We start from the raw sequence: 18466 nt of genomic DNA on the forward strand, positions 1-18466 counted from the left end.
ATCTGTGCACAACTCGCCATCTAATGATTTTCCCAGTTTGTACAGAACCTAGTCGGTCTGTGCGATAGAAACAGGCTAATCGAGGCCATAGCTGACATTACACGCCCTACCTGAAAATGCCTGTGCACCCCTGCGTAATCCCTGACACTCCCAGATAGCCGCCAGTTATAATCCCCAAACTCCAGCTTCTTGTCAATCAAACAGCGACCGGTTTGTGATTAAAATAAATCACTGTTGTTTAATGACCCGCATTAGTACTGTGAACCGTAAACATGCACAGTCAATTGATACTCGGTCACCATGCAAGTTTGCACAATAGGGAACGGTCTAAATAACCCCCGCCATCCACTGTGTTTGCAGTTCAGGGTATATTTGTAATGTTTTTAACACACAGCATGAGTATAGTGAGTATAGTGTGTGTGTGTGTGTGTGTGTGTGTATATATTTATATATATATCTCATATATTTGGCTACATCTGTCACTCAAAATGTGTGAGTGTGTCTAATGCTGGGTGGAGCCTCTGACTCCGCCCACACACACTCACATAGTGACAGAGAACCAGCCCAGTGAGCCCAGCCCCACAGTGCCAGACACCCTCTGCCTCCCCATGCTGCCCGGCAAAGACACTGCTACTCCACAGCCACCAGGTGAGCCCCCCCGCGAGACCCCCGCCCCTCCCGTGATTCGCGACACACACACACCCCGCGACACCCCCTCCTGCGATTTGCTGCAACACCCCTCCCGCGATTCGCGGCAACACCTGCTCCCGCGATTCTGTTTTACTGTAGGTGTTTTAAGTCACAACTTTTACTGCTTTTATTACTGTTTATGTAAATGCCATCTTGAAAAGAGCTTAAAGACTGAAATCCCCTTGGGAGTTGAAGTCTTTTACAGGAGTCCAGCGGTGCTGGACAACTCCAAGTGGTCCCATTGTGAGGGGAGTTACTGGAGGTGAGGAGAGGCACTCGTGGGAGTGGCTGAAGGGGGAAAGGTGCCAAATATGGCTACCCTCCCCGCTGAAACAGAGACTTGGTCTCTTCCTGCTCTGTGCACTGGTGCCATTTCTCTCCAGGCTGCGGAGCTGAAACTGTGTGATTTTCTGCACGCTGAGGTCTCTCCTGAAAAGCGCTTCCCCCACTGATCGCTGGCAACAGAAAACATCACTCAGATAAGTACACTGGTGCATTACTCTGTGCTTTGCCTGACCTTTTGCATTGTGTTTTTTAACATGACTGACGAGTGCACTTCTGTTGCTGGGGAGGAGGGAGCGAGGGGCATGTTCAATTGCAGAAAGTGTAATGCTATATTAACATGTGAACAAGGGGACCAGGGGGAATTGTGCCTTTCCTGTGACTCTGTTCCCTGTGGGTCGCGGGCCCTGAGGTCTGAGGTAGCTGAACCAGCATGGGCTGTGGCTTTAGGAAGGTCCATGAATGCCTTAACAGAGGCTTTGAACAGGCAGAAAGATTCCTTGTTAGGATCTCCTGGCCATATACATTCATCTCAGACTTCTGGGAGGTCTGTTACCCCAGTGCAGAGGGACCCCATTTTACTGCAAGCTATGCAGGATACTGCTCTGGGTGTGCATAAAATGACATCCTTGATGGAGCAGTTTACCAAGTCCTCTGAGGATGTTGCTCATAGGCATTCTTTTTCTACACCCCCTCTTTTGAATATAGATTCTGATGATGATGGGGTGTGTGAGGAGGATTTGGGTTGGATCCAGAGTGAAGAAGCTGATTCTTCTGTTTCTGGCATTGAGGATTTAATTCTGGCTGTTAAGCAGGCTTTAAATTTAACTGAGGAGGAAAAAACACCTGCACACTGCGTTTTTAAGAAAAGTCGCAAGGACCCTGTTTCCTTTCAGATGAAGGTATGGTTTCTTTACTGGGGGAAGCAGGAAAATCCCCAAACAACAGATTGTTAATGTCCAGAAAATATGCAAATATGTACCCCATGCCGGAGGACCATATTGAGATATGGGAAAAAATTCCTTTGGTTGATGCATCTGTGCAAGGAGGTGCGGCTTTTAAGGACCAAGTGGATAAAAAGGTAGAAGGTTGCGTCCCATTATTGCTTCGGCTTGGGTTGCAAAAGCAATGATCAAATGGCCAGAGACTTTAAGCAATTAGCTCCAACATGATGCAGAGGCCTATTCCTTAGCGGAAAAGTTGAGATGTGCTGCTGAGTACATCTGTGAGGCTGGTGAGGAAGGCGCAAAAATGGAGTCTAAGGTTTCTGTAACCTCCGTCACAGCCAGACGAGCACTTTGGCTAAAGGCATGGGAGGCGGATAGTGAATCCAAAAAGTCCCTGGAAACTTTGCCCTTCAAGGGGGAGTTACTCTTTGGGACCGAAATAGAGGACATTATAAAACAGGCTACGGGTGTGGGGGGGGGGGGGGGGAGCACATTTCTCCCAACTACAGCTAAGCCTACAGGTTCTAAATTTGGTGTTTTTAAAACCGTCCTTGCACTCCTCCTTTCGGGGAGGAGCGTCTAACCGAGGACAGGCAGGGCGTGATGAATTCCAGCCCAGTAGAGGAAGGACTCCCAAGTCCAAGTTTGGAGTCTTTGCAAAGAAACATGCAACAAAAGGTGAGGATAAGTCCTCTGCATGACGGGGCGGAGGCTCCCCCCGTTCTGGAATCAGGACAGGTGGAGAGAGTCCACCGGGGATGACTGGGTTTATTCCATTGTTTCCGAAGGTTACCGGATAAATCTCAGGGGCATTCCCCCACACAGATTTCTCCCTACTCCATTACCACGGACTGTGTCCCTGAGGTCCGCAGGGGTGGTGGTCCCGGTACCTCAAGAGGAGAGAAAGAAGGGATTTTATTCAATCCTTTTCTTAGTACCCAAACCGGACGGGTCTTTCAGACCTATTCTAAATTTGAAATCTTTAAATCTTCAAATCTTCATCTTTGGGTGGATCATTTTTGCATGGAGTCTCTGCGCTCAGTGCTCTTAAGCATAGAGCCGAGAGAGTTTCTGGCATCAGTGGATATTCAGGATGCGTACCTCCATGTGCCTATCCACAAGGAACATCAGTCCCTACTCCGGTTTGCAATAGGAGAGAACCATTGGCAGTTTCAGGCTCTGCCGTTTGGTCTGGCAACAGCCCCAAGGGTGTTCATAAAAGTGATGGCAGTCATGGCATATGCAGCCCCCAGACTGAAGGGTATAATAATTATACCTTATCTGGACGACCTTTTATTCAAGGTGGAGTCGGCAGTGAAGCTTCAGGAACATCTGAGCATCGCAACACAATTCTTATTAGATCAGGGGTGGGTCGTAATCTACCCAAGTCTCATTTGACACCCACACAGAGGCTGCAATTTCTAGGGGTGATTTTGGACACGCACCTTCACAGCGTGTTTCTACCAGAACCCAAGGCGGTGGAAATTCGTCAGATGGTTTTGAGTATTTCACAAGCACCTGCACCTACGGTGTGGCAAGGAGTATGGTTGCTTGGGAAAATGGTGGCAACGTTCGAGACTCTTCATCTTCCTCTCCGGCTACAGGGCCTCTGGTCAAGGGAAGAATCCAGCCTTCCCATCAATATTCTGGAACTTCGGGCAGTCTGGAATGCGTTGCTACAGGCGGAGGAGTTCCTGAAAGGATCACCATTACGGGTACAGTCCGACAATGCCACAACGGTGGCTTACCTGAACCATCAGGGCAGGACCCGCAGCATGATGGCAATGAAGGAAGTATCACGGATCTTCACTTGGGCAGAGATCAACGTTCCTGTGTTGTCGGCTATCTTCATTCCAGGGATCAGGAATGTGGAAGTGGACTTCTTCAGCAGAGACACAATTCTGGAGGGGGAATGGTCACTTCATCAGGAACTGTTTCAGGAGATTGTGGACCACTGGGGTCTACCAGAGATGGACTTAATGGCAACAAGGAGCAACTGTCAGGTACTGAGATTTTGTGCTCGATCAAAGGATCCAACAGCTTGGGCAGTGGATGCCATGACAGTTCCTTGGAGTTTTCACATGGTTTACGTATTCCCTCCGTTTCCCATGATCCCGAGGGTATTGAAGGGCCAGGGTGTGCAGACTATTCTAATAGCACCGGATTGGCCCAAGAGGTCGTGGTACTGAGGTTTTCGATGGACTCTTGGCAGCTTCCTCTTCGACCGGATTTGCTAAAGCCAGGGCCGTTTCTACACCTGGACCTAGCTCATCTCAATTTGACGGCGTGGCTTATGAAACCTCCTTATTAAAGAAGGTGTTTTCAGATGAGGTTATACAGACCATGCTTAGGGCTCATGAACCTGTGTCTGCAGCCAATTACCATTGGGTCTGGAAGATCTATATTAGGTGGTGTGAACGTCAAAAAGTTCACACGTCTAGGTTCAAAATTTCGAGACTTTTGGATTTCCTGCAGGATGGTTTCTCTGCCGGACTCAGTCTACAGTCTTTGAAAGTTCAAATATCTGCATTGTATATCTTCTTTCAAAAGAGGGTGGCTTTGTTACCAGAAGTTCAGACTTTCTTACAGGGTGTAACTAGACTTAAACCCCCTTAAAAGGCAGCCGGTAGGCGCCTTGTTTTTGGTTCTGTCAGTTTTGCAAAACCCTCCTTTTGAACCTTTAAGATCAGCTGAACTTAAATATGTTTCTTGGAAACTGACGTTTTGGTTCGCCATTGCCTCGGCTAGGCGTGTGTCAGAGTTGGGTGCCTTGTCCTGCAAGTCACCATTTTTGATTTTTCATGATGATAGGGCTGTGCTTCAAACAGTACCAAAATTCCTACCTAAGGTAGTGTCTTCTTTTCATTTAAACCAGGACATTGTATTCCCACCCCCTGAAGGGGTAAGAAATTAAAGAAATTGGATGTGGTTTGTACCTTGCGAATTTACATGGATAGGGTAAAGGACATTCGCAAATCTGATTTGCTTTTGGTTTTGTATGATGTGCATAAGCTTGGGTGACCTGCTTCTAAGCAGACCATTGCCCATTGGTTGAAGTCAATGATTGCCTTTGCCTACTGTAAAGCAGGTAGGCCTGTTCCTTCACGGATAAATGCACATACCACCAGGTCAGTTGCTTCCCCGTGGGCGGTGCGCCATTGGGCTACAGCGGAGCAGTTGTGTAAGGCTGTCATCTGTTCACACCTTTACCAGATTTTACAGGTTTCATGAGTTCGCGTCGGAGGATGCTTCATTTGGACGGGCAGTGATGAGAACTGTCAGTCTGAGCATACCCTCCCAAAGGACCGGCTCGTGAACATCCCATCGCAAGCTGTGTCACCGGACTGGACGAAATAGAAAAGGGGATTTTTGTAAGAACTTACCGATCGAACCCCTTTCTCTGAGTCCAGTCCGGTGACCCAGTGATCCCTCCCTTACGCTCATGTGTTGTCATGAAATGGTGCTGTGAGTTTGCATATAAGATGTTCATGCATTGTACTGAGTTTTTTTATCCTAGTGTGCTCTTGAAGTTGAACTGAGGCATTGTGGGAGGCAGAAGGGAGGAGCCTGCTCCCAAGGACTTGAAGCATAGGTGCCTGGCTCCTGCGGACCCCTCCTACATCCCATCATAAGCTGTGTCACCGGACTGGACTCAGAGAAAGGGCTTTGAACGGTAAGTTCTCCTATCCTGCCTCCGTTCCCCTCCGTTCCTACTTATCCTATAGTTTTTCGTTCGTCCACCCACCTATTTTTAGTATGTTAACTCTCATGAGTAGGGTCCTCCTTCCTCACGTACTCACCCTACCTCTTTACCTCACCTGTGCTCCTGTCCTGTTCTTCCCTTCCTCTACTTCAACTTCAGTCTCCCCGACAATTTTGACACCTACTTCTGAACTGATGCTGATTTTAGTTCTACCAGCTATACCCCTATTCCTACTGTATTTTTCAACACACCCTGTACGTTACCTTGTAATTTGTTTTTTGTTTGCTATGTACGGCGCTGCGGACACTTTGCGGCGCCTTATAAATAAACCTACTACTACTAAGTTCTTACAAAAATCCCCTTTTTAATAATAAGAAAGATGCAGGTAAAGTCCAGATTGTCCAATAACTTCCTAAAGGCCCAAACACACTGTTCGATTTTCACTGTTTGAGCTGCTTTCATCTCAAAAGCTGCCCAGTGTGTATGGGCAGGCGTTGAGCGCTGATGCGTGCTCCCTTATCTTAGCTGGCTCAGCCGCTCATCTGCTGGTATTATTAGCAGACTGAATGGCTTTCCATAGCGTCTGTATAGCCGTTCATGGCGTCAACAATCGCTCAGTGTGTATGCACCTTTTAGTGTTGGATTAAAAAACACATGGTATTAATAATAGGAGAAACACCGGCCTTCAGCTTCTGTCTTGAAAAAGTTCCCAGTGCATTTTGGGTACGAAACGCGTTGACGCAAATCAGTCTTGTGGAGTCTCCAATTTGTTCCCAGCCGGCGTATCTTCAAACACGCCGAGCGCCTCCACAAACCCTGCTACAATACCACGGCAGCAGCTTGGAGAAAGTCTCCCCATCAACAGTGACCGCATCAAACTGGGCTTCTCCCTGTGCACCATCCGCTCCACACAACAAGCTGAGCGAGGGAGATCCCGGCCGTCACTGACGTGATCAGCAATTGTATCAACCGCCAGCCATACGGCGTATCATTACCCGGAGTCCCCCGACCGACATTATTATCTGTGGAGATATCTCATCAACTCACAGCTAGACGGGGCAGCATGCTCCGGAGACTCTGGTAACTACCAACAGCTGCACAGTAATTACATCAACCTCCAGCGATACGGCGCATTACGCTCCGTGAGTATTAAGGATAAAATATAATACTCTGCTTTTTGCCGGTGACTAACCTTACTGCCTTACTAACTCTTCTTGCGTGTTATCCTACATGCTAATGGACTGGCTATATATCCAATTACCGGCTTACTAACCGTCCTAAACTCCGAGGCTATTACTTGCGTATCTTACTGCTGCTTTCTATACCTGTCATTATATTGCTGCTAAAACAAAGAAACCCGCTTGTGGTACTATATCTCAATTAATTGGAGACTCCATTGATATATTATTCTCAGTGTTGCTTAACATATAGCCCTATTTTTAAAGTCATTTGTTGTATCAATTTTTAATATAATATTTTTAATGTATTAAATTGTATGTATTTTGGATATTTTCATAAACAAGTGTAATTATATCCAGTGTGTCCGGCTTCATCATTTCTGTTCAGCAGATGGTCATTAACACCTTATTAATAGCAGCGCAGTGCATCAATATTTTTTGTTTTAGTTTCTCTGTATTTTTGGTGAGTTTGTGGTGAACTCACTTGATGCCTGGCTGCAGCCGATTCACAATTAATGTAACACAAATAGTGTCTAGTTAACTAATTTTAAATAAGTGCCAGGATTGTGGAGCCAGGTGGGGGCTTTTAAACCTCCACTTGACTACACTTCTTTCTTCCATAACGTCTAACCAGGGCTGAAGCAGCTGGGCGCTGATGATGATCTCACAGCTCCTGTAAATGCTGCAGAAGTTATGGATGGTATCACGTCAGCAGGTCATGCCCCAGAAACTTCCAAAGACTTCATCACTGATGAAAGTGTTAATACATGTACGTGTTAAGAAGCCAGAGCTATATACAATAAAGTGATGAAAAAATAATGAATGTCATTAAAGAACTAGTGTTAGTGAAGAGATTTGTAAGTTTTAGAATGACCCGCATTTGCGAAAGGGTATTATTGTGGCCTTTCACACGGCTTGCAAGAGTATGCACTATAGTAAGTGGAGGTCCATAGAGGTTTATATAGCGGGTGGTAAGACTTCTGCGCCTCCAGTGTTCAAGAACAAAGTTGTGACCATCCTTTTAGTTCCTTATATATGCGTACCAATAGTGTGAAATCTCTCGGGTAGATATGTGTTTTGATCAAATATTCTCCTTCTTTCTACGTTTACCCTCAGCCATATTTGTAGAAGCATTCGGACATGGGGAAAGTTTCAGGAGGAGTGTATTATAAGTTCACAATGATATCAGAAAAATATCAGAAAAAATACAGTAAAAGTGCTTGTGCATGTGTGGAAATGTGGGTGAGCATCGCCACCTTGTGGCTATTATTATTTATTACATGCGTGTGATCACCCTGTGAATGTATGGTTATAAACTCACACTGGGATTAAGCATGTCCAGGTAAGATTCCCATCAGGTGGTGTTCAGGAGCCCTTAAAACCAAAAAATTTTGTAAAATTGTGCAATTTATATTTTGACAAAAATCAGTTAAATGGTTAGTTATATGGTTGTGTTCACCTAAGACAATGGTCCCACTCACTGGGATGGGACATGTCATTATTATGATTATAAAGTTTATCACTATGTTTTTGAAAATTGGTATAGGTTAAAAAAAAATTATGACTACACCTATTAATAGGTCATCTAATATTCGTACATGCATAACATTTCTGACTTGGAATGTAGAAGGACTGAATTTTCCGTAAAAAAAAAAAAAGAAAAGTTCTACAACATCTAAAACGTCTCAAACCTGATGTGGCAGTCCTGCAGGAAATCCATTGGAGGGAGGGGGATCCTAATACCCTTAGAGATAACTGGTTTGCAGAGTATTTTTGGTACTTGAAATGTGAAAGAAAGTTTTTGAGATCAAATAATGCGCTTCAGAGCAGCCTGACCTGTACGGTAGGTGTGTCACCAAACACACCACACACAGACCAACACAGAAAATACCGACAGTTTTTCACGCGCTCCTTTTTATGTCCCTCCTTAAAATGTATCACTGGGGGTTACTCATGTGACATAAAAGAAAAAGACAACAATATGGTGTGATATCATCAAACAATTGGGAGTTATTTATATATAAGACACTTCGAGATTGGAATCATACCCTATCTAATTGTCCACCAAGAAAGTAGACCACATTCGCTTTTGATTTTTAAAATCTGGAATATGGGTCCTCAAACAGGTCCTCCTGACTTATCCACGATCATCCAGCATGTGGAAACATTAAGCATGATCTCTCCAAATGGTGAAATGCCGTTTTTAATGAAATAATTTTTTAAAACAATACAGTGTACACAAAATTTGGGTACCAGAAATAGATGTATACTTCTGCAAAAGCAGACTCATACAGGGTGAATAGTAAAAACCTCAGGCGTCCCTGGATGCTGACAGATGTTGGAATCCTGGTGGTCTGTCCAAAGCTCTTTAGTCCCCTCCGCCAACGCGTTTCAGACTTGCTGTCCTTTATCAAGCCTTGAAAAGGGGTGTTTAAACGGCAGCGTAAAGAAGCTGTTACCTTCCCTGCAGACGAAGGTTTACAGGATATTTTGGAAGGGGCTTGGAAAACGCCTGATAAAAGGCTTCAGATGCCTAAGAGGTATTTAAGTCTCTATCCCATGCCTGAGACACATGCAGACCTCTGGGAGAAAGTACCCGTTGTGGATGCTTCTGTGGCACGGCTTTGAAAAGCTACTGTGCTACCAGTCCAAAGGGGTGCGGCCTTTAAGGACCCTGTGGACAAGAAACTTTAAGGGAACCTCAAGGCAATATTTGAAGGGGTGGGATTCACTCTATTCCCCCTTATCGCGTCAGCCTGGGTCTTTAAGGCCATGATTGTTTGGGCTAGCAATTTGTGTACCATTTTGCATGCTGATCCAGGTGTATTGCTGCTAGCTGAAAAGTTGAAAGCAGCTGCTGAGTATGTTCTTGAGGCTGAGGAAGAAGCGCTTAAAATGGCTTCCAGAGTATCCACTGTGTCTGTCAATGCCAGTAGAGTCCTTTGGCTCGCCTGGGAGGCGGATAATGAATCAAAAAAGGCCTTAGAGGCGTTGGCCTTTAAGGGAAAGTTGTTATTTGGATCTGAGCTTGAAGAGATCATTAAGCAGGCCACGGGAGGCAAAAGTACTTTTCTGCCAGCTCGTGCGGCTAAACAAGCTTCCAGGTTTTCAGCTTTTCGGCCTTCCTTTCGGCCCTCCCTTAGAGGGGGTGTTTCCTTTCGAGGACAATCATTCAGGGGAAAATTCCAGTCATCCAAGGGTAAGGCCCCAAAGTCTAAATTTGGTTCTTTCCACAAGAATCCGAGCACCAAGGGTGAGGAGAAGCCCTCGGCATGACTGCCTGTGGAGCCCCCCATCGGTGGTCAAGGTGGGGGGGGGGTCCATCTGCTATGGTTCAGGGAAGCAATGGCATTGTTGGACTGGGATCCTTGGGTGTTGGACATTGTATCCCAGGGATACAGGATTCCTTTCAAAGTTCTTCCTCCGAGAAGATTTCTGCCCACACCACTGCCAACAGAGTCTCGGCTCCATTCTTCTCTTTTGGGGGCGGCACAGTCCCTTTTAGAAAAAGCAGTGGTGATTCCGATTCCTCGAGCGGAGTGGAAGAAAGGCTTTTATTCCACTCTGTTTTTGGTGCCCAAGCTAGACGGTACTTTCAGACTGATCTTAAACCTAGTCTTTGATTCTCCATCTGTGGGTAGACCATTTCAAGATGGAATCTCTGCGGTCTGTGCTTCTAAGCCTGGACCAGGGAGTATTTTTGGCGTCCATGGATATCCAGGACGCATATCTTCATGTCCCTATTCACCCGGAGCACCAAGTCCTTCTGAGGTTTGCTATAGGAGACCAGCATTTTCAATTCCAAGCGTTGCCCTTTGGACTGGCCACAGCTCCAAGGGTATTCACCAAGATCATGTCAGTGATGGTGGCTGCCCTCCAACTGAGGGGTATCATTGTGATACCTTATCTGGACGACCTGCTGTTCAAGGCAAAGTCGGCGGAGACCTTGTAGAAACACCTAGAGGAAGCCATTCAGTTTTTGCAGGTTCACGGTTGGCTTTTAAACTTACAAAAGTCTCAACTTGTGCCGTCACAGAGAATCCAGTTTTTGGGGGTAATCCTGGATACCCATTTACATCGGGTATTTCTGCCGGAGACAAAGGCCAAGGACATGTCTCTCCTGGTTCAGGAGATCCTGGGGTCTCCGTATCCATTGGTATGGCAGTGCCTCAAGTTGCTGGGAAAAATGGTGGCGACTTTCGTGATGCTACAGTTTGCCAGGTTCCACTCCCGGATCTTCCAGTGGAACATTCTGACAGCCTGGTCGGGGAACACGCACACCATGAAGTCAGAAAGGATAGAACGGTCTCATGAAACCCGGTCTTCCCTGAAATGGTGGACGGAGGTGGATTCCCTTCAGTGGGGTCGGTCTCTACAGTCCTAGGACTGGCTGGTAGTTACTAACGACGCCAGTCTCAGGGGCTGGGGGGCAGTAGTTCTGGACTTACGGCTTCAGGGCCTGTGGACTACGGAGGAGTCAGTTTTACCGATCAACATCCTGGAACTGCGGGCTGTGTGGATGGTGATATCCCTGGCAGGAGAAAGATTGCAGGGTCTCCCCTTGCGGATTCAGTCGGACAATGACACGGCTGTGGCATACCTGAATCATCAGGGGGGCACACGCAGCAGACTAGCCATGTGGGAGGTTTCCCGGATCTTCTTGTGGGCGGAGCAGAAGGTTCTAGCGTTATCGGCGATATTCTTCCCCAGGGTGAAAATGTCAAGGCCGATTTCCTGAGCAGGGAGGAGCTGCTCGAAGGGGAATAGAATCTGAACCCACAGATAATCCAGCAGATTACAGTGCGTTGGGGGACCCCGGAGGTGGATTTTATGGCATCCAGGTTCAACCATCAAGTACCCAGGTTCTATGCCAGGACAAAAGATCCTTTGGCCGAAGCGGTGGATGCAATGACTATTCCCTGTTTTCCCACCGTTTCCAATGTTGGTGTTTTTACTGGCCGTTGCCTCTGCAAAGAGGGTTTCGGAAATTGGGAGCATTGTCCTGTAAGTCTCCCTTCCTTATTTTTCATGTTGACAAGGCTGTTCTTCGAACAGTGCCTCAATGTTTGCCAAAAGTATTTTCTGCTTTTCATTTGAACCAGGAGATAGTACTGCCTGTGTTTCAACCCCCAGAGGGTTCAAGAAAAAGGGACAAATTGCGGAATTTGGATGTGGTGCGCGCCTTGCGCATTTATGTGGACAGGGTGAAAGGTATCAGGAAGACTGATACCTTACTAGTCTTGTATGATGTGCACAAGATTGGTTGGCCTGCTTCTAAGCAGACGATTGCTAGGTGGTTGCGTTCTGTCATTGTTTTTGCATATACTAAGGTCGGTAGGCCTGTTCCAGCCAGGATTAATGCGCATACCACCAGGTCTGTCGCCACCTCTTGGGCGGTTCGCCATGGGGCTACAGCTGAGCAAGTTTGCAGGGCCGCCACTTGGTCATCTGTTCACACTTTTGCCAAATTCTATAGGTTCCATGAGTTCGCGTCGTAGGACGCATCATTCGGGTGAGCAGTAATGAGAGCTGCAGACCTGCAGGACCATTGAAAGAGAAAAAGGGATTTTTGTAGGAACTTACCGTTCGAATCCCATTCTCTGATATGGTCCTGGTGACACAGCGATCCCTCCCTTACGCTCAGTAAGTATGCCAGTGTTCATGATGGTTCATGTTATGTATGGTTAAAAATTAATTTTTTGAAATTGTGCATATAATATGTGCAGGCGTTTGTACTGAGTTAATGTATTCCAGTGGCTTTGCAAGATTGAACTGAAGAGTCTGGGATGCAGGGGGAGGAGCCTACCCCTCTGAAAAGCTTTAGGATAGGTGCCTGGCTCCTACGGACCCTCCTACATCCATATGTGAGCTGTGTCACCAGGACCATATCAGAGAAAGGGATTCGAACGGTAAGTTCTTACACAAATCCCTTTTTAACAATAAATGGATTAAATACATCTAGTTTCGAGTGGCCCGTGGCACCGGACAAGGATGCCAGTTATCTCCCTTATTATTTAATTTGGCTATCGACCCACTTATCAGGCTTTTTTTATTTACAAACAGATTGGCAGGGTATAAAGGTTGGATCTATAGAATTAAGTGTCAGCATATGCTGATTACCTCCTCTTGTACTTTGCTAATCCTCAAAAAGCTTTCCCCAACTTACTACGATTACTGTCTGAATTTGAGAATATATCAGGGTTTATAATTAATAAATCATAACCAAAAGCATTGGCATTGCATGAAGGAGCAAAATCAGGATGGACCTATGAATTCCCATTTTTATGGGCAGAACATTCTCTTGCCTATTTAGGTCTTATAATAGCAGCGAAACCAGTAGATCTCCTACTCGGCAAATTATCCCCCTATAATAGCAAAAATATTGGCAGACCTTCGATCTTGGCGATCCCTCCCTCTATCTTATATTGGAAGGAGTCACCTGATCAAAATTATTTGAAATGTTACCTTTTTTGACTAAAGATGCTGACATACAAATGCTAAATAGAGCTGTTAGCAAATTCATATGGGGGGGGGGGGGGGGGAAACCTAGAATTTCAATGTTTAAAATAACGCAACAGCCCTCATTAGAAGGCATTAATTTTCCATGCATCAAAAGCTATACATTAGCAGCGAACTTCAGATATGCAATAGACTGGATACATGCAACTGAAAATCATGTAAATTTGGCACTAGAACAAGCCTTTTGTCCTGATATACCTCTATCAAGCCTGCTACACATGAGACCATCAAAATATCCCCCAAAGGTAGTGGGTAATTTATTACTAGTATCGACATGTACAGTATGGAGACTTGCTCGTTCTGGACTAGGAATATCTACCCATAGTACCTTATTCTGCTCCTTATTCTATAATAGCCTAAAAAATGCACCTACAGTATATTACAAAATACCAATCTTGTAAAGTGCTATAATAAGGCAGGGTTACGTCTCTTGTTCCATATTATGGATGAAGAGTGCAAAAATATATACTATTTTATCAATCGCTATGTGAAAAATATGTTAACATATCGATACCCATGTATGTTTACTTTCAACTAAGAAGCTAGGTTACAAGTGTTCTTAATAAAATGCCAACATAGGAAGAAGCAGGAGATCTGGATGGTGTGATCAGATGCCCTGGTAGTAAACCAAATAAAACTTCATTATGGTATCCTTATCTCAAGAGACAACTACCTTTTAGAAGGGCTAAACACAGGTCTTGCAAAGTGGGTAGTAGATCTCCCCACTATATCGGTGCATACGCTCTTAACAGCCTTTGTACTTTGAATAAAATTCTGGATTCAGCTGTTTATGCAGAGATGCAGTACAAATTATTACATTACATACAAATAATTATAAAGATATTTTTAGCTGGCATTAAATCAGATAAGCTATACTTTTATATGTTAATGTGCAGGTCCAATTTTACTGTTGCCTTTTTTATTGTATGTGGGATTGCTTTAAATAAATGTATTTTATGAAACAATATCATGCTATGAGCTTTCCCTTGTTGGGTGTCTTTTTTAGTTTTAAGGGCTCCTGAACAGCACCTGATGGGAATCTGACCTGGACATGCTTAATCCCAGTGTGAATTTATTACCATACATTCACAGGGTGATCACACATGTGTGTGATAAATAGTAATAGCCATAACTTGGCAAAGCTCACCCACATTTCCACACAAGCACTTTTACTGTATTTTTTTTGCATCAAGATTTACTGATATCATTTTGAACTTTATAATAATACACTCCAATGTGGAGGAAGAGAAAAGTTTGTCATATGGTGGTGCACCATTTATAAACAAGAGACATGAAATATACCTTTTAATATTTATACGTTTAAAATCTGCGAAATATGACAAACAACATATAACATAAACACAAGTGAGAACAAGTGTGAATTAAAATGGCTCGTGCGGGTTCTACAATCAGCTACCTTACTAATGATATGAATTTGACACAATTTGAGTAATCCCTCTTTGTAATCATATCAAATCTAGGGGAGAAAAGTGTCTCAATTGAACTCTTGTTGTGGACTGTATACAGAGCCCTGCAGCTCAAATGATTACTCCTTTATTGTGCCACAATCTGTGGGATTATAAGAGTAATAATATCTTGATAATCTGGTATATAACCATTCATTACAGTGTGGAGAGAATCAAAGGTATATATACGTGGAGTGAGTTACTGCAGGACCTTTATACGCCACATGTAGCATGTATTATAAAGATAAGTTGTAATGTGGCTATACGCCTAACTGGTGCAACTATAATATACGGCATACATGTGGGCATAAAAAATATAGATAGAGCTAGATCGGTGCTGGGTAATACTGAGAGAACGTCTTCACGGCCAGGTCAGCCGGCGTACGCTTCACAGGTCTTCTTCAGTTGCCCTGAAGAAGACATGCGAAGCGTACGCCGGCTGACCTGGCCGTGCGGACGTTCTCTCAGTATTACCCAGATTGTGTGTGACTGTATTTCTAGTCCTTTTCAGGACTCTAATGTACTATTCAGCTATACCACCTACAACCCGAGTCAACCGCTGTGTTTAATACCAGCGGCACTGGGTGTAACGGCTGGTGCACGCTAGCCGGCATCACAAGAACTCGTCCCCGAACAGGGAGAGTCTGTGGATAGCGGCAGTGGCGGCACCGATCTAGCGACGCTCTATCTATATTTTTTATGCCCACATGTATGCCGTATATTATAGTTGCACCAGTTAGGCGTATAGCCACATTGCAACTTATCTTTATAATACATGCTACATGTGGCGTATAAAGGTCCTGCAGTAAATCACTCCACGTATATATACCTTTGATTCTCTCCACACTGTAATGAATGGTTATATACCAGATTATCAAGATATTATTACTCTTATAATCCCACAGATTGTGGCACAGTAAAGGAGTAATCATTTGAGCTGCAGGGCTCTGTATACAGTCCACAACAAGTGTTCAATTGAGACACTTTTCTCCCCTAGATTTGATATGATTACAAAGAGGAATTACTCAAATTGTGTCAAATTCATATCATTAGTAAGGTAGCTGATTGTAGAACCCGCACGGGCCATTTTAATTCACACTTGTTCTCACTTGTGTTTGTTATATGTTGTTAGTCATATTTCGCAGATTTTAAACGTATAAATATTAAAAGGTATATTTTATGTCTCTTGTTTATAAATGGTGCACCACCATATGACAAACTTTTCTCTTCCTCCACATTAAAGTCTCTACTCCTTTTCTCCGTGGTAGCACACCCCTAAAAGTTTAAATATATACAACTGTATTTAACTAGTAAGATAAAGAGGGGGCCTAACGCAGTAAAAATCATCAATACTGAACTCCCAGTCTTGTGCAATAGTTCACCCTCGTTTGACACACTAATAATACACTCCTCCTGAAACTTTCCCCATGTCCGAATGCTTATAGGAATCCGGCTGAGGGTAAACGTAGAAGGAGGAAGGAGAATTTTTGAGCGAAAGATATCTACGTGAAAGAGTTCACAGTATTATTGGTATGCATATATAAGGAACTAAAAGTATTGTCACAACTTTTTTCTTGAACACTGAGGCGCAGAAGTCTGAACACCCTCTATACATTTCTATGGTCCTATGGAAATTCGGCCAACTTGAAGACTTTTGCTGACACTATATATATTCTGAAGTGCTGTCAATATTTTTCTAAATTATTTATATTTATTTATTCAATCTCTATACTAGTAATCACTAAGAGAGGGACAATGCTCTTTGTGCACTATACAATATATGTCCATAGAGGTTTGACAGGGGACACCACATTGACACCAAAAAAAGTTAGATCTTGGTGTGCTGATAATGATTTTAAAAAGGCTCTTGATGCACAATAATTTTCTGTGGAGGATTTTTTTTTGAGCCAGAGCTGGATAAAATCTTGGCTATGGTTGCAGCCTCTAATATGGCAAAAAATACATTTTCCTTTCGGCCAAAAGGAAAAAAATTCTAGTTCCGAGGTCAGGTTGCTGTCGGCCCCCAATAACATGGACAAACCTGCAGCTTGAGGTTAGCAAGCCCCCACCTGGGACCTCCAAGGGCGGGCAGTAGTTAATATGGTGACAGTCAGGATCCAAGTAGTCAGGATGCTAACCCCAAGACCCTGACTGCCGACATTACCGCCAGACGGAATCCCGGTGCACAGGGTCTAATCTCCCTCATGGGGGTCCACGACCCCTATGGAGTGGGAATAGAACCTTGTGGTGGGCAAAGCAAGCCACCATGCCCACAGCAATCACTGAATGCTCAACCTAAAAAGACTCAGTTTGTTCCACAACATACCATAATGCAGGCCTTGCAATCTGGTGATTACATGGCATCCATGGATACTTACTTGCATGTCCCCATCCAGGAAGACCATCGACGCTTCCTTCAATTTGCGGTCGAATCAGACTCCTTTCAAGTGAAGGCATTGCTGTTAGGCCTCTGGACTGATTTTTTTTTTCCTTGGAGGCTCATCATTGCCTCCAAGGAGCGCGTATCCTTCCATACCTGGATGACCTCCTCCTGCTATCACAACTGCAGGACAAGCTTCTAGAACCCCTAAAGCTGACCCTGTACCTGTTACAGTCTCACATACTGTATGGCTCATCAACTGACGAAAATTCACCCTAACCCCCTTGCAAAGCATGTTGCACCTATTGGACTCCAAGGCAGTCTCCCTTATGACAGACTCTAATTGGGGTGTTTCTCAGTCAGCAAAAGGTTTCCGTTCATTTTGGTATGAGAGTCCTCGGCAAGATGGTTTCTTGTTTCAACATGGTGGAATATGCGCGGTGCCGTTCCAGGCCACTGCAGCTGGGGCTGAAATCGTTCTCCACTTCATAACGGGCTGAATTGTCTGGCTGAATTGTGCTGTAAAGGACGGTTAGTCTTTTACTTGTGTGGTGGATCCACACAGTCCTCTCATCTCAACAAGGTTTATTGACTACACACGATTGCTGGATGTTGTGCTGGCCCTTCGTATTTATGTTGCAGGAAAGGGGTCGTTGGTCTATTTTTTTTTTTGTGCTATATGATGCATGTAATCAAGGCTGGCCAGCCTCTAACTCTGGCTCGCTGGTTGTGTGTGACTATGCAATAAGCGTATTTGTTGGCAGGCATGCCAGCCCTGACCACCATCAGAGCTCACTCTACCTAGTCGGTTGGAGGCAGCTCTTCATGGGGCTTCTGCAGAACAGCTTTGCCAGGCTAATACATGGTTTTCAATCCACACATTCATAAAATTGTACTGATTTGACACCTTCAAACATGGATTCAGTAAAAAAAGGATTTTCCCAGGTAAGACAAAAATCCTGTTTTTAGTATTATATACTTGTTGATGTTGGCATTCTATATTCAATTAAATTTTTGCTGTTGAATTGATGGGAAACAGGTGACACTGGGGCCACATGTGGCACTCTAGCCCTCCCCATCTCATATCTGCCTTGCTGTCATTAGTTAGCGCTTCTAATGCCTGCTGATATTATTACAGGTTGGTGTCTTTCCTTGATCACATTTATTCACATAACATACTACTGAAATTAAGGGTATTTTATGGGTTAGGAGCTGCGCCTGCAGTGATACTGGTTGCCTTTATACTGGTTTGATGAATGTAATACTGTATATACATTTTATATACATAGAAAGTGAACTAC

At 44.5% G+C, this 18466-nt stretch overlaps 1 protein-coding gene across 6 annotated transcripts in view; it reads left to right on the forward strand.

The window, feature by feature from the left end:
• Positions 1-18466, forward strand: part of LOC146074099 (uncharacterized) — a 161466-nt gene that overhangs the window by 116557 nt on the left and 26443 nt on the right. The gene's annotated exons all lie outside the window — the stretch shown is intronic.

The sequence above is a fragment of the Crinia signifera genome, chromosome 4, assembly GCF_055691185.1.
Source record: "Crinia signifera chromosome 4, ASM5569118v1, whole genome shotgun sequence".
Lineage (NCBI taxonomy): Eukaryota > Metazoa > Chordata > Amphibia > Anura > Myobatrachidae > Crinia > Crinia signifera.